Raw genomic sequence first — 14,092 nt, forward strand, 5'->3', positions numbered from 1 at the left:
AGGCTGCCTGGCCATACCCGTGAAATACGTGTTTTCTTTGGAGTGAGACTGGCTAGTTCTTCAAGGGTTTGTGTTTTGAATCGCCCTTGGGTAGTTAAGAACATCTTGCATGAGTTATCTATTGGTGCACAAAGATTACCCCTGAAAATGAACAGCTTAATACAATGAACATTTATTATTTTACAGTTTCTGTGGTCAGGAATCTGGGCACAGTGTAGTTGAGTTTCTCTGATTCAAAGTCTCCCATGAAATTGCAGTCAAGGTGTCAGACAGGGCTGCCTTCTCATATGAAGGCCCAGCTAGGACTGGAGGGTGGGATGAGCTTCTATGTTCACTCGTACGGTTGTTAGCAGCCTCTGTCCCCACCACATGGGCCTCTCCACAAGGCTGCTTCAGCACATAGCAGGTGACTTCTTCCAGAGAGCTAATTCAAAAGAAAGAGCGAGCGAGCTGAACATGCAAGAGACAGAGCGTGCATGCTCAAAGCCGAAGCCACCATCTTTTATAACCTAATCTTGGCTGGGCCATCCATTACTTCCACATTATTCTCTTGGTGAGAAGCAAGTCCATGAGGCCGGCCACACCTAAACAGAGTGGTTACACAGGGGTATGAAACCAAGGGGCAGAGATTGCTGGAGACATCTTAGAGGCTGCTTACCTCAATGTGAAGAGTTTTATTAAATAACAGGCAGGCTATTCTGACTTCTCCCAAAACGACAAGTCATTTTGCTTGGTATACAGGGGCTGGAGTATTTTAGGGGCACTTGGAGTGGTGTTGTGGCTACATCTTCGGGCCTAAGGCACATCTGGAGAGGTCAGCAGGTTGAACCTATCTGGAGCCCCCAGGGAAAAATTAGTTTCTCAAACTGCGACCATTGTTCATTCCCTATCTTGCTTGAGGCTATTGTGATATTTCCCAGCAAAGAGGGCAAGTGATAGGCATATCCCTCCCTCCCCCACCCTGTCAGCCAGACTAGGTTCAGGTGGAGAAACCACTGAAAATCTTCTTTCAATTCCCTTTGGCTTCTGTATCTTTTCCCCAAAAATTTTCTTTTCTCGCCCCTCATCTGTGTCCATAGCCTCCTTAGTAACTTGCAGAGTAGGTGCTCCAGGAGTTTCCTGATGGGGGATAGAAAGGACTGCTGTGGAGACACCCCCCACCCCCCACCCCCAAATACAGTAAATGTGAGTGCAGGTCAGAATGCCACTCAGATCAATTCAAAGTACATTTATTCAACATCTGTTCTGGGCTGGGTATAGAGAATTCAGACATGTATAAAAAGCATTCTTGCCCTTTGAAGGGGTTCGCAACTTTAGGAGGGAGACACATACAAACAGGCAATGACAGAACAGCAGGATAAGTGCGATAAATACTTGATCAATGCCCCCTTTGGCTGTCCCACTAATGGCTAACCTGGTTTGTGAAGCGTCGTCTTTTGCTTGGACTGTATCAGGAGTTCCAAGCTTGCTTTCCTCTATCCATTCACTCTGCTGAGAGATCTTTGGAGAATGTAAATCTGATAAAGCATTACTTTGATTAAGTAAAGTAGTAAAGTCGCTCAGTCCTGTCCGACTCTTTGCGACCCCATGGACTGTAGCCTACCAGGCTCCTCTGTCCATGGGATTTTCCAGGCAAGAGTACTGGAGTGGGTTGCCATTTCCTTCTCCAGAGGATCTTCCCGACCCAGGGATCCAACCCGGGTCTCCAGCACTGCAGACAGACGCTTTACTGTCTGAACCACTAAAGGCCTCAACTAATCTTGAGGAAAGATCAAACTCTAGTTGACTTCCAAGACCCTAGCCATTGTCCATCCCTCCAGCCACATCTTAACTTATCGTTTACACTCCCGTACAAACCATAGGCTCCGTGCTGTGATAGGTACCTAGACAGATGACCACCCTGTCCCTCTGTCTCCAGGGCTAATTCATGTAGCCACCGCTACTAGGAAGCATTTCCAGATTGCCCTTCCCAGTCTGAAAAAGGAGCCCCAGAGCTGCCATCTGTTTCCCTAGGCTGAGTTACCTCTTGCTTGTCTCTGTCCCAGATGAGCCGGCACTCTGCACCTAGGCCGTTTGGTATCCGGCATAGAGAGGGCTGAGGTCAGACCAGATGATTGGAGAGTGAACTCAGCTCACCTCTGGGAGCACAAAAGGCACCCAGACCAGTAACTGTCAGTTTTCCAGACAGAGCGCAGATGCAACAGGCACCCTCCTGGCCTCCGCTCTGGCCACGCCCTCTTCCTCTGCTCCAGGCGGGCAATGGGGCGGCCCACCTTCAGTCCTGGCAGCAGGCAGAGTTGAAACACCTCTTTGCGCCGCGAGTGGTCGGGGGAAGCCTCCGAGAAGCAGGCTTCTCCGAGAAGCAGAAGTATGAAACTGGACTTTAGAAGATGAGCTGGAATCTGATCTTAAAAAAATAAAGTGTAGACACGCTCCTGAGGAAGAGGTCATTAAACCATGCTCTTTCCCCGGCTGCTATTTCCCACACAAGTTGGGTAAAGACAGCAAAGCTGCCGAATGATTGTGTGTGTCTCCTCCGGCTCAGGGGCACCCACCCTGGCGCTCCCGGCGCGCTTGAATGAATGGGGGTGGCGGAGGGGCGCGCATGAATGAGTGCGTGAGTGAGGGAGTTCGCGGGCTAGCGGGCGGGTGAATGGCGACCGCGCCGACTCGGCACGCGGGCGCGGGCTCCACTTCCCTCTCCCGCCAGCTGGTGGCCTCGGAAAGGTGGCGGCGCCGGCAGCGGCCCGAGCTGGGACGGGCCGGGGCGCGGGATGGTGGGGGAAGGGGCGTTCCCGGCGGCCGCGCCTTCCGCGGCTATTGGATTAGTGGCCTTCAGGGATGAGCTCAGCCGGATCGGCTTTCAGCTGCAGCCTCTGGGCCGGCCGGGAAGGCAGGCAGCGGGCGGCGGCGGCGGCGGAGGGGGAGGCGGCGGCGGCGGCTGCAGCATCCAGAGCTGGCCGCGGCGGCCGGCGCGCCCGGCGCACAAAGACGCCCAGCGCCTTGGGGAGCGCGATGAGCGCACCGTAGCCCGGACCCGGGCCCCGGCTTCGAACACCAATGCGCGCGCCCAGGGCGAGGGGGCAGACGCCGGGCGCGCCAGGGGCTGGCGGCAGAGGCGCGGCCCGTGCGCCGTGAGCTCGGGACTCGCCGCCCTCCGGGTCCAGCGCGGGGCTTAGGGACCGCTGGAGCGCGGGCCTTGGCGCGCCCCCGGGATCCGCGCAGAAAGACGCGGCCCCACTCCCACCCGACCCCCTGCGCCCTCCCGCCGCGCTGGAGCGCCAACTTCCCCAAGAACGCTCCAACTCCGGGCCACCCTGCCGGGCAGAGGGGGCGCTGCTGCGGGGCTCGAGCCGTGAGGACGCGCCCCTGGCCCCTGGGAACAAGCCGGCATCTTCGGGGTCGCTCGGGCGCCCCTGAGCGGGTGGCAGCGGCCGCAGACGTCTCTCCTCGGAGTCCAGGACCTGCCAGCGCTGGCGATTCCTCCAGGGCAGGCGCTTGCCCTCTCTTTTATGGTGAGTATTCTCCATCTTCTGGTAAGGGGCGCGCGGGAGCCGAGGTCTGGCCGCGCGGACCTGGTGCGGGCCGGCACCGGCCACAGTCCGCGCTCCTGGCGTGGGTCCGGTCCAGATCCCCGGGAATTCCTCTCTGCGGGCTGTGGCAAGCCGAGCTGGTTGGTTTGCCTTTGGGCGTTTGGGGCCGGCCCCTGGTGGCATAGGTTCGAAGCCCGCTGCTTTTCTGCGTAATGGAGACAGCACAAAAAAACTACCCCCCCCCCGCCCCCGCCCCAGTCACCCTTCTTGGGTTTAGGTCCATGATCTGTCATTCACTGAATGAGTGACCTTGGGCAAGGCGCCAAACCTCTGTTTCCTCATCCGTAGGATGGGGATGATAATGGTACCCTTTTAATAGGGCTCTTAGTAGCATCTATGGGGTGGTCCTCGTAATGTACGTAGACCTGTTCCTGACACATAAGAACCACTCGATCAAACGTTAGCCAGCTTATTATTAGCTGTATGAACCCAAGCGTGTCGTCCAACTTTTCGGAGCTGCAGCCGTTCTTTCGTCGATGTATTGGGGACAGTAATTTCCAGGAGTCTGTTCGTCCGGGTTGGGGGGCGGGGGGAGTTCAGAGCGATGGAAGTTAAGCGCCTGGCACGCAGTGGGCACTGGTGAAATGGGGGCTGTTGTTACTGTTTACTCTTGACGCTGGTTAGTGAGGCTGGTCGCCCGGTCCGAGCACTGCTTGGGGCCAGCTCCTGGCCTTGCTTGGAGACAGACTTGGCGATGTTTTGGAAGGGAGGGGGTCGCGTGCAGTGTGAGTCACGAGCAGGGGAGGGGGGTGGGGTCTGGGAAGAAGGGAGGAGGCCAGAGCCTGGAGCGCGGCAAATGTGTCCGCCTTGGTAGCGCAAGACGCGCCACGGGCTTGGAGCCAGGAGGGGACGCCGAGCCCAGGACCTCTCCCTGAAGGGAGAAGAGTGGTTGGGGGGGGAGGTGGGGGAGTGGCCGCTCCCGCCTCCGGGATGGAGGAGCCTGGGCTGTTGCGGACTGGCAGAGAGAGGAGGGCACTTATGGGCCGCTAGCGCTAGGAGATGGAGAGCTCTCGGCTCTGGAGTAAGGCTTGAGTTCGAATTCCGCGTCCACCACCAGCCCGCAGTGTGACCTTGGACAAGTACTCTAATCTTTCCCAGCTCAGTTTCCTAGTCTGCCCCAGCCTCCTCCTGGGGGAGCTTTAGGGGTTGAAGGTAGGAGTTCTCTCCTCTCTAGGAATCAGAGCCACCATCCTCCATGCACCTTCGGTTCCCCTGCAATCGATGAGCATAAATCAGGAAGACGTGCCTGAGCTTGGGGGAAACGCTATTAAAAGGAGAATACGGGAGCTGCCCACCCCTCCCCCCTCCAGGCGGTCGTTGCACCTAAGGAAGAAGCGCCCGTGCAACACATCTCTCCGGCCTCTCCCTCTCTTTCCCCCTTGATGCCCCTCTCCTCCAACTCAATTCTGCAGTCTCTGTCACTGAGACTGATGGGGGATCCCTGTTCATCCTCCACAACTCCATTTTTCACGAAGTGCTGCTGATTAATGGAGTTTGTAGAAAGACACGGTGTTGGTAGCTTGACACAAAGATGTTTGCCACAAGACACCATCCTCCTGAGATACATAACCCTCTGATAGATTCCATTTTACAAACTTCCTTTAAAAGTACCAATAAAAGGAATTTAAGCCACCTTGGGCCAACAACAAACAAAATTCTGCTTGCTGACCATTCTACTCAAATATCTCTCCAGTCTGTATTTCTGTTTTGCTTAAAAGACTGGTAAACTCAGTTATATGAGAAGAAAATCTACAGGGACATCACCAGAAACAATGAAAAGATCTATAACAAACTGGGAGAATGGTCACTCCTGTCACAAAGGGCTCATCTCTTTAATGTGTAAAAATGTTCTCAAGTCAACAAGAAAAAGACCATTCACTGTTCACATGCACAAAGTAGAACTGAAATAACAAGCATATGACAAGTTGCTCTACTTCACTCAATAAGAAAAATTCAAGTTCAAACTACAAGACAATTTTCACATATCACATTAGCAAATAATCATTTATCAGAAACATCTTTTAAAAATATAAGATAGATCAAATCCCTCCTAGTCTTAGAATCTCCTCGAGGCTGCCCAGGAGTAAGATTAAAGTGCCTCCAAAGGCCTACAGGTCTGGTTCCTGCCCCCTTTCACCCCTTTCTCACTGTTTTCCTCTCTTATTAACTTCCACCCCCTGACCTTTTGGGCTTTGCTCCAACACTTCAAAGACTTTTTCCTTGGCTTTTATCAAACCTGGCTCCTCCTCACTTAGACAGGCCTGTCCTTGGGGAGCTTCACTTCTACTCCAGAAAGTAGCCAAGACCTGGGCCAGTACTGAATTCCCCTCCTCTTTGGGAAAAGACCTAGTTCCATTCACCCTACAGGGGCTACTTGATTCTCCCCAAGAGAATGATGCCTGACGTGGTTAGATAGCCAGGTTCTTCAAGGGTCCCTTCTTTGTTGGTACAGGAAAGAAGGGTCTCAGGCAACCTTGCAGCTAGAACAGGCCACTGGGTGCAGAAAATCAGGGGGTGTGGAGGTACCTGAAGCAAAGTTACCAGACGTCTCTGCCTCAGAGTCATTTAAAAAACTAAATACATAAGTGCATACACACAACTTATGTGAACATAACCATACATACTTGGCAAGAAAGATCAACAATAAGAAATAAAATAGCAACACATTTGATTTATTTTTTTAAATTACTTATTTATTTATTTTTGGCTGCCCTGTCTTTGTTGCTTTGCGCGGGCTTTCTCTAGCTGCAGTGAGTGGGGGCCACTCTTGGTATGGAACATGGGCTTCTCATTGCAATGGCTTCTCTTGTTGCAAAGCACAGGTTCTAGATGTGCCAGCTTCAGTAGTTGTGGTGCACAGGCTTAGTGGCTCCCTGGCATTTCTTCCCCAACCAGAGCTCGAACCTGCGTCCCCCACATTGGCAGGTGGATTCCTATCCACTGCACCACCAGGGAAGTCCTTTGTTTTTTTAATATTTGTTTATTTATTTGACACCGGTTCTTAGTTGCAGCATGTGGAATCTTAGTTCCCTGACCAGGGACTGAACCCCAGTACCCTGCATTAGGAGCTCAAAATCTTAACCATTGGACCACCAGGAAAGTCGCCAGCAACACATTTTAAATAAAATATTTTGAATAAAATATGGTCCGTAAATAAAGCTCACAGGGGGTATCTGTTCTGAAGCTGTAGGAAAAAGTCATCTCTGCGGAGTCCTTTGGGAGAGAGGATCGAAGACCCAAATCAGGTGTCGTGAACCTTCCTCAGAAGAACTTTCCTGGGTGGTGTGGACTGCGTGTGATTTTTTTGCTAAACATATTGAGTTAATCCCCACTTAAAATGTGTACTTTAATCATGAGAGAACAATGTTTGTTGTTAAAAAGGCAAACTGTACAAGAGGTGTGGAGTGGAAGTTTCTTCTTCAGTCCGATGCAGCCAGAGGTAGCAGGTGCTGGTAGGAGACAGAGGCTGGGTGGGCGAGCGCTGACCTCGCCAGGAAGAAACAGAGCCCACGGTAGAGAAGACAGCTGGGGACGCAGGATGAGGCCACAGGGCAATGGAGGAATGCCACAGAGGGTGCCCAGCCCCACTTGGAAGTATGAGGAGAATGAATACCAGTCAGGCCAGGGGAGGTCAGAAGGCTCCCAGGTGAAAGGATGGGCAGGATAGGGTTTATGAGAGGAGTCTACTGTGACTGCTCTGACGGGGGGCCGTGCTGGGAGACTGGCATGGGAGAAATAAGCAAGGACAGGTCTTGGGGATTCTTATGTACCCAGGAAAGGGGTACAGCTTCTCCCTGGTGAAGCCACCTGGAGAGCTGAACAAAAGGTGAGTGGGTGCCTCGGTCAGATTTACCCTGTGGCCGCATGAGTGGTGGCTTGGGGGACCACCGGGAGACCCATGTAGTAATCCAGGCAAGATCTGAACTGAGGGAGAGCCAAAGGCACGGAGGGAGCCCGAGGGACAGGGAGATCCCCGGCAGAAAAGAGGCCGTGCAGAGAGGAACCTGGTTTGCCAGAGAAGGAAGAGGCTGCTTTCAGTCCTGGGCGTGTAGATTCTGAGGTGCCTGCAGACCCTAAGCCACCATGTCGGCTATCTAGAATGGGTGGGCGTGTCCACGGGGGAAGAGACCCCCTGGCTTTACAGCGTCGTTTGAAGGAGCAGCTAGTCTGGGGTGATCTGGGGTGGCCAGAGGCTTCCGAGTAGGTGGGTCTGGTGCTGAGGAGAGAGAGCAGGGCTGGAGACCCAGTTTGAGAGAATCCGCAGAGGGCTGGGAATGCCAATCACGAGAGAAGAGGCACGCAGAGAGGGAGCAGCAGAACTGAAGAGGCAGCAGTGGGGGAGCCCCATTTATGAGGCAGGCCAGGTGCACCCTGGAGCAGAAAGGCTGGAGGAAACTGCCTGGAGCTCTGCACCTCCATGCGCTGGTGTGCGCAGAAGGAGGGCCCAGAGCCGCTCCCAAGTCCTCCACCTGGCTTTCAGGGATGTGAAAAGTCACTGATGGGGGAGCCTGGAGCTCTGCCTTCTCCAGAGACCAGTCTGTGGCTTTGTCCACAGAAACGTCTCGCCCGTCAGCCACATTTTGTGAGATGCCACATCACATGGCTTCCTGGGGCCATAGTGGCTCCCTGCTCCCTAGGGCTCCCTGTCTCTTCTCTCTCTCTCTGAGTCTCCCTGTCTCCCCACTTCCTTCCATCCCCTCTGCCTCTCTAGTCGCTTCCCCCCCACCCTCAGTATCTCAAAAATGCTCCCAGAAAAAAGAAAAAAAAAATTAAAACAAAAAAAAAATGCTCCCAGAGACACCTGAAGCTTAACAGAAGGACCTTCAGAAATTCCAGCAGGTACCTATTATGACCTCCTAGATCAAGCCTGAGGCATACAGTTTCCATTTTCATTCAGACACTGAGATTTCAGACAATCAAGCGAGCAAAGTTCGGTTAGGGAGATAAATGACAGGCTAGACTTGAAGGTCACTGTGTTTTCTTCCTTGAAGTTTTTCCTTGAGGGTCCGGTTATGCCTCACCCACCCCCAGCCGCTTTCTCCTAGGTAGGTCTGCTGCAGCCTCACAGAGGCCAGCTGTCCCACAGAGCCACCCACACATGCTTGGGGCTCAGGGGCAGACCCTGCCAGGAAGGCACCTGGATGTAGGGCCTCTGGCCTCGCTGCCCTAGAGGTGTGTCTCTTTCAAATGACCTTGCAGAGCAAGCTGGCTTGGTCCCTGCCTAGCAAACCTTCTTCATCCCATCCCCTGCACTCCTTGCTGATTGACAGCCCGAGCTTCCGCCTTGGGGGCTCCTGGCTCTGTCAGGCGTGGGAGGATTCCCATGGAAACCCCACAAGAAGGAGAGGCGCAGGGAAACCTCATTGATTCATGCTCCCGGAGGACAGGCGTGAGACGGTTCCACCTGGAGCTGGACAGATGGCTCTCTGTGAGCTCCTGGTAAGAAAGGGCCTGCCCCAGTGGAGTGTCGCATGAGCTCCACGCATGTCTACAGAGAGAAAAGCTAATGGACGCCAGTGAATAAAAGCTTGGGGCTTCTTTAGCTCATTCACTTTTGGCAGGTTCACTCTCAGTGAACATCTTTGCTTAATGTTTATACCAAGAAAATCTTAGGAACATCCCCATCGACCCAGGTCCAAGTAGGTACCATTGGCACCATTAGGCAGAGGTGAAAATTGAGGGCTGAAGATGTAAGTAATTGACTCGCCCAAGCTCACGGTGTTCTGCTCTCTCAGTCATGCCTCAGCGGAGGCTCTTTCCGAGGCAGCAGGTTGCTTTTACTTCTTTGTTCATGCTTTCGAGCCTACCACTTTCCCTCTGAGCCAGAGCCCTGCAGAGCCCTGAGGACTCTGGTGGGGGACCCAGCCCCTGCTCTTGAGTTGCCCCCCGTCTAGAGGGAGGGAGGCAGCTGAGGAAACATCAGTGATAAGTCTGTGATGGAGACAGGTGCAGGGGCTCTCGGGGCACAGGATGACGAGCTCCCCAGAGGCACTGAGACCCGAGTTGAATGAATTACCCAGGTGAGTATATATGGGAGGGGTGTGCAAGGGAGAGTGAACGGGTGAAGGCAGCAGATGTCAATCAGGACAGAAGCGTGTGGGCCCCTGTGGTGCCTGTGGGGAAATTCACACAGCTTAGTGGGGATGCTCTGAGGGGCTTCACAGAGGGAGATGGGCCAAGAAAATATTGTGAGGTTTTTGTGGGGAGAAGGGTTAGGAGGGGCTTCCCTGGTGGCTCAGTGGTAAAGAATCTGTCAATGCAGGAGAAAGCAAGTTTGATCCCTGGATCAGGAGGATCCCCTTGAGAAGGAAACTGCAACCCACTCCAGTATTCTTGCCTGGGAAACCCCATGGACAGAGGAGCCTGGCGGGCTACAGTCTATGAAAGAGTCGGACATGACTTAGCCGGACTAGACAACAACAAAAACAAGGGTTAGGAGTTTGTACTTTCTCCTGAAAGCCCTGGAGAGCCTGTGGGGGACTTTAAGCAGGGAATATGATTAGATCAGCTTTGCATTTCACAAGGGCTGTCGTATACGTTTGAGAGCAATAGTCAGTCTATTATAGGGATTCAAGTGGTATCAAACTGCACTGCTTTTTACAGTCCTTGTCATTATTCAGACTTGTCACTGAGTCTGACCCCTCTGAGCTCTCCTGGACAGGAAGTGATTGGGTCTTACACTTTCCTGAAGCCTCAGATCTCCAGAGAGGCATGGTTACTGCTGGTTAAATGAAGGAATGAAATCTACCCCCAACCCCTTCCCTAGCAAGTCCAAAGCCAGAGGCCACATTGAGGGGAGGGCGTTTCACCCAGTCATCATCAATTCTGCGGCAGTCCTGTCTCCTGGCAGACCCCATGCCTGACTAAGTCCAGCAGACAAGACTCTGAGAATGGGATTTGGGGTTCTGGGCCTCTGAAGACTTGAGTATCACATTTTGCAAACAGCCAAGGCTCCTTACAAAGTGCAACATCCACGCTTTGTTGTCTCCTCATTTCCCTCTCGGGCTGCAACACCCGCCAGGGTCCTGGGAAGGGCAACTGACAATTTGAGTTTTTGTTTTCTTGCTCAGCCATCACTGAGGCCCCGGGGAGGATCCTTCCGGATAATGTCATTAAGCATCCCCATTCAAGCATGGTCTAAGAAATTAAGTTTGGTTTGAGGAAATGTGATGGAGGCACTGTTCAGTATGCCCTCCGCTTGCTGGGTTGAGAGCTGATGTTACTCCTACCAGGAAGTTAGGCCCTGTTGTATCTCGTCTATGCCTAGGCCGGTGCCAGGTGTTGTGGTGAAGATGAGAGGGGAAATGTGACAAGCCCTCACTCCCTCGGGCTGGAGAGAGGGGGCAGGGGCTGAGCCTGACTAGGCCACTACTACATGCCCCTGGCTCTCAGCAGTAAAGAACCTGGCACATGGCAGCCATCCACCAAGTCTTTGTCTAATGAATAGATGAGGGCTGGAAGCAGGAAGGGAGCACAGCAGTATCTAACAAGGGGCAGACTGGATATGACCCAGGATCAGAGACTCAGAGATGGTGACTGTGTTAGTGGAGAACGAGGCCCCATGTTCCCATCTCCTGACTCCAGCCCTGGACCTTTTCCTGCTGAATCCTCTAGAGAGAACAGAAAGCGAGACTTTGCTGAAGGCCAGAATCTCCTCTTCACACGATACATGTACTCTGCCCTGTCTTCAAAGCACCGTGCTTGTATATGTGCTTGGAGGGTGGAGGAGGGTTGTGAAGAAGCCCAGGGGAAGCTTCCTGTCCCTGGAACAATGTCCCTTGAGGTAGAAAAAAAACCAGGATATTGGACCAGAAAGTCCTGGCTGACTTAGGAGGGACAGAGAGGTGGGATAGGCACCCAGAGGCCCAGAGGATCAGGGCAGGCTTTCTGGAGGAGGTGGGGCTCTCAGGCAGGATTGAGGGGGTGAGGAAGGAAGGTCTGGGGCCCCAACTGTGCATGGACAAAGACATGAAGATTGATATGTCACCCTGGTTTAGAGGTTGGGACTTTGCATTAATAACTTTCTGTCTCCCAGCTCTGGCCTTGGCCCTTTAGCTGGTCATGCTGATCCTGACCTCTGCCTCTGACAGCTTCCATGGGAATAAGCCCAAGTAACTCAGCCCCTCTTTTATTCATTTGTTAGTTCGGTCACAATTGTAGGAGACTGCAGGAGCTGGAACTTCTCAGGGGTGAGAACTGCAGAGGCAATGTCCCACTTGGGTGCTGGACAGGTATGGGCAGAGTGGATCTGGCTGGGAGCTGGGCACCCAAGAAAAAGTCAAACCTCCTATTGTGAGCATTTACACTGATCTCTGTCCCTTGTTGCTATGAACCACTTTGCCCTTTGCTTCTGTAGCTAAATCCTAGTGCATGCCCTTTTTCCTTTTTTTTTTTTTTTTTAAAGTTTTTATTTTTGTCTGTGCAGGGTCTTCAAGGGGAAACACCAGCTTTTTCAAGTTGCAGCACTCAAATTTAGTCGTGTCTGACTCTTTTGAGACCGCGTGGACTGTAGTCCACCAGGCTCCTCTGTCTATGTGACTCTCCAGGCAAGAATACTGGTGTGGATTATTATTTCCTTCTCCAGGGGCTTTTCCCAACCCAGGGATCAAACCCACATCTCCTGCATTGCAGGTGGATTCTTTACTTCTGAGCCACCAGGGAAGCCCTTGGGATGCATTCAGGTGGTTAAATGTCTAGGGCAGAGGACACGCACAATTTAAAAGAGCATGTAACATTCACCAGGTGCCTCCCAGGTGCCTGTGCCATTCCAGACAGATGTCTCCCCTGATCCTTGCAAAGACAGGCAAGGTTAGCACACAGAGTGCTTTTCAGATGCATCTCAGAGAGGTTAAGCCCTTACGCAGGGCCCAGTGGACAGGAAGGGACTGAACCCTGCCCTTTGTTATATTGTGCTGTCACTAGCTTTCCCTAGTGAATGACCATTAGTGGACATGAGCACTCTGCTTTGATCCTGTCTTCTGGGGAGCAGCAAAGGGGTTGCTGTGTGTCCACCTCACTATTGCCAGTGAGAGCAACTTTTGAGGTCCCCACCTGCCACTAATGGGGCAGAGGCTTCAAGGCCAGAAAGGAAAGCAGCCAGACCTCCATGACCTGAAAGTAGCTGCTTTCAAACCCAGTAAAGGTGTCTTTTCAGCATTCCAAAGTTGGCATAGTGTGCATAAGGATAAAGCCATTCTCCTTAGAAATGTCTTGTGTGGGCCACAGAGCTGCTTATAGTCCTGTACCACCAGAGGCTCTGTTCTTCCAATTTGTTGTGTTTTAGTTGCTAAATTGTGTCCAACTCTGCAACCCTGTGGACTATAGCCCACCAGGGACCTCACCCATGGGATTTCCCAGGCAAGAAGACTGGAGTGGGCTGCCATTTCCGTCTGCAAGGGATCTTTCCGACCCAGGGATTGAACCCATGTCTCCTGCATTGGCTGGCAGATTCTTTAACACTGAGCCACCAGGGAAACCCTGGTTTTTTATTAGATCTTTTTCTTTTTCTATTTTATTATGCTTAATTTGTATACTTTCACTCTTCTTCATACACTAATAAGAGTACACCAGCCATGATTTCCTCTGAGCTCTACTTTAACAGGATCCCTCAGATTCTAATATATGGAATGTTTTCTATATTTTATTTTCTAGATACTCTTCACTTTCTATATAGGTCTCCTTTTGATCCAAGTTGTTTAAAATAGAGTTTTTAAAAATGTCCAAAGATAGAATTTTGTCAGCCATAATTTTGTGATTAATTTCTAGCTTTTTTTTCTGTATTATTAGATTCTATATTATTTCTGCTTTTTGGGTGAGGTTTTATTTGTGGCCTAATATATGGGAACTCTTTTAGAAATACATATACATTAATTGGCTTCCCTGGTGGCTCAGAGATAAAGAATCCACCTGCAATGCAAGAGACTGCACGCAATGAAGGAAACATGGGATCAGTTCATGGGTTGGGAAGATCCCCTGGAGGAAGGCATGGCAACCCACTCCATCCAGTATTCTTGCCTGGAGAATCCCATGAACAGAGGAGCCTGGTGGGCTCCATGGGGTCAGAAGGGTCGCACACGACTTAACAACTAAACTTCTTCCATTAACTACTACTATACATAAATTAAGTCTGTCTTATTAAGTATGCAGTTTTGGTTTTTCTATGTTTTTACTTAATTTGGTCGGTTGATCTGTCATGAGCTAAAAGAGGTGAATTAAAATCATCTGCCTCTACTGGGTATCTGATCTTCCTTGTATTTTCTGTAGCTTTGAATTTTAGTGTTGTTATTTAATGTAGTTAGTCTTCAATTGTGGATTATATTCTTCATTGTTATAAAGTGTTCTTTGTCTCATTTACAATCATTTACCCTTAATTAACTTTAGTTGGAGAAGGAAATGGCAACCCACTCCAGTGTCCTTGCCTGGAGAATCACAGGGACAGACGAGCCTGGTGGGCTGCCGTCTATGGGGCCACACAGAGTCGGACACGACTGAAGCGACTC

General features: G+C 51.7%; 1 protein-coding gene and 1 long non-coding RNA gene across 2 annotated transcripts in view; one reads left to right on the plus strand and one right to left on the minus strand.

Annotated features, from left to right (window-relative positions):
* Positions 1-200: 200 nt before the first annotated feature.
* Positions 201-2,389, minus strand: LOC133074039 (uncharacterized). Its single transcript, XR_009697076.1, has 3 exons — positions 2,024-2,389; positions 1,415-1,500; positions 201-424 (listed from the first exon to the last, which is right to left on the minus strand). It is a non-coding gene; the product is annotated as an uncharacterized LOC133074039 (long non-coding RNA).
* A 759-nt stretch (positions 2,390-3,148) lies between these two features.
* SPSB4 (splA/ryanodine receptor domain and SOCS box containing 4) overlaps positions 3,149-14,092 on the plus strand; it is an 88,503-nt gene continuing 77,559 nt past the window's right edge. The window contains exon 1 of the mRNA XM_061167710.1: positions 3,149-3,515. The gene's annotated coding sequence lies outside the window, so the exon portion shown is untranslated. The remainder of the gene's footprint in view (positions 3,516-14,092) is intronic.

The sequence above is a fragment of the Dama dama genome, chromosome 19, assembly GCF_033118175.1.
Source record: "Dama dama isolate Ldn47 chromosome 19, ASM3311817v1, whole genome shotgun sequence".
NCBI lineage: Eukaryota > Metazoa > Chordata > Mammalia > Artiodactyla > Cervidae > Dama > Dama dama.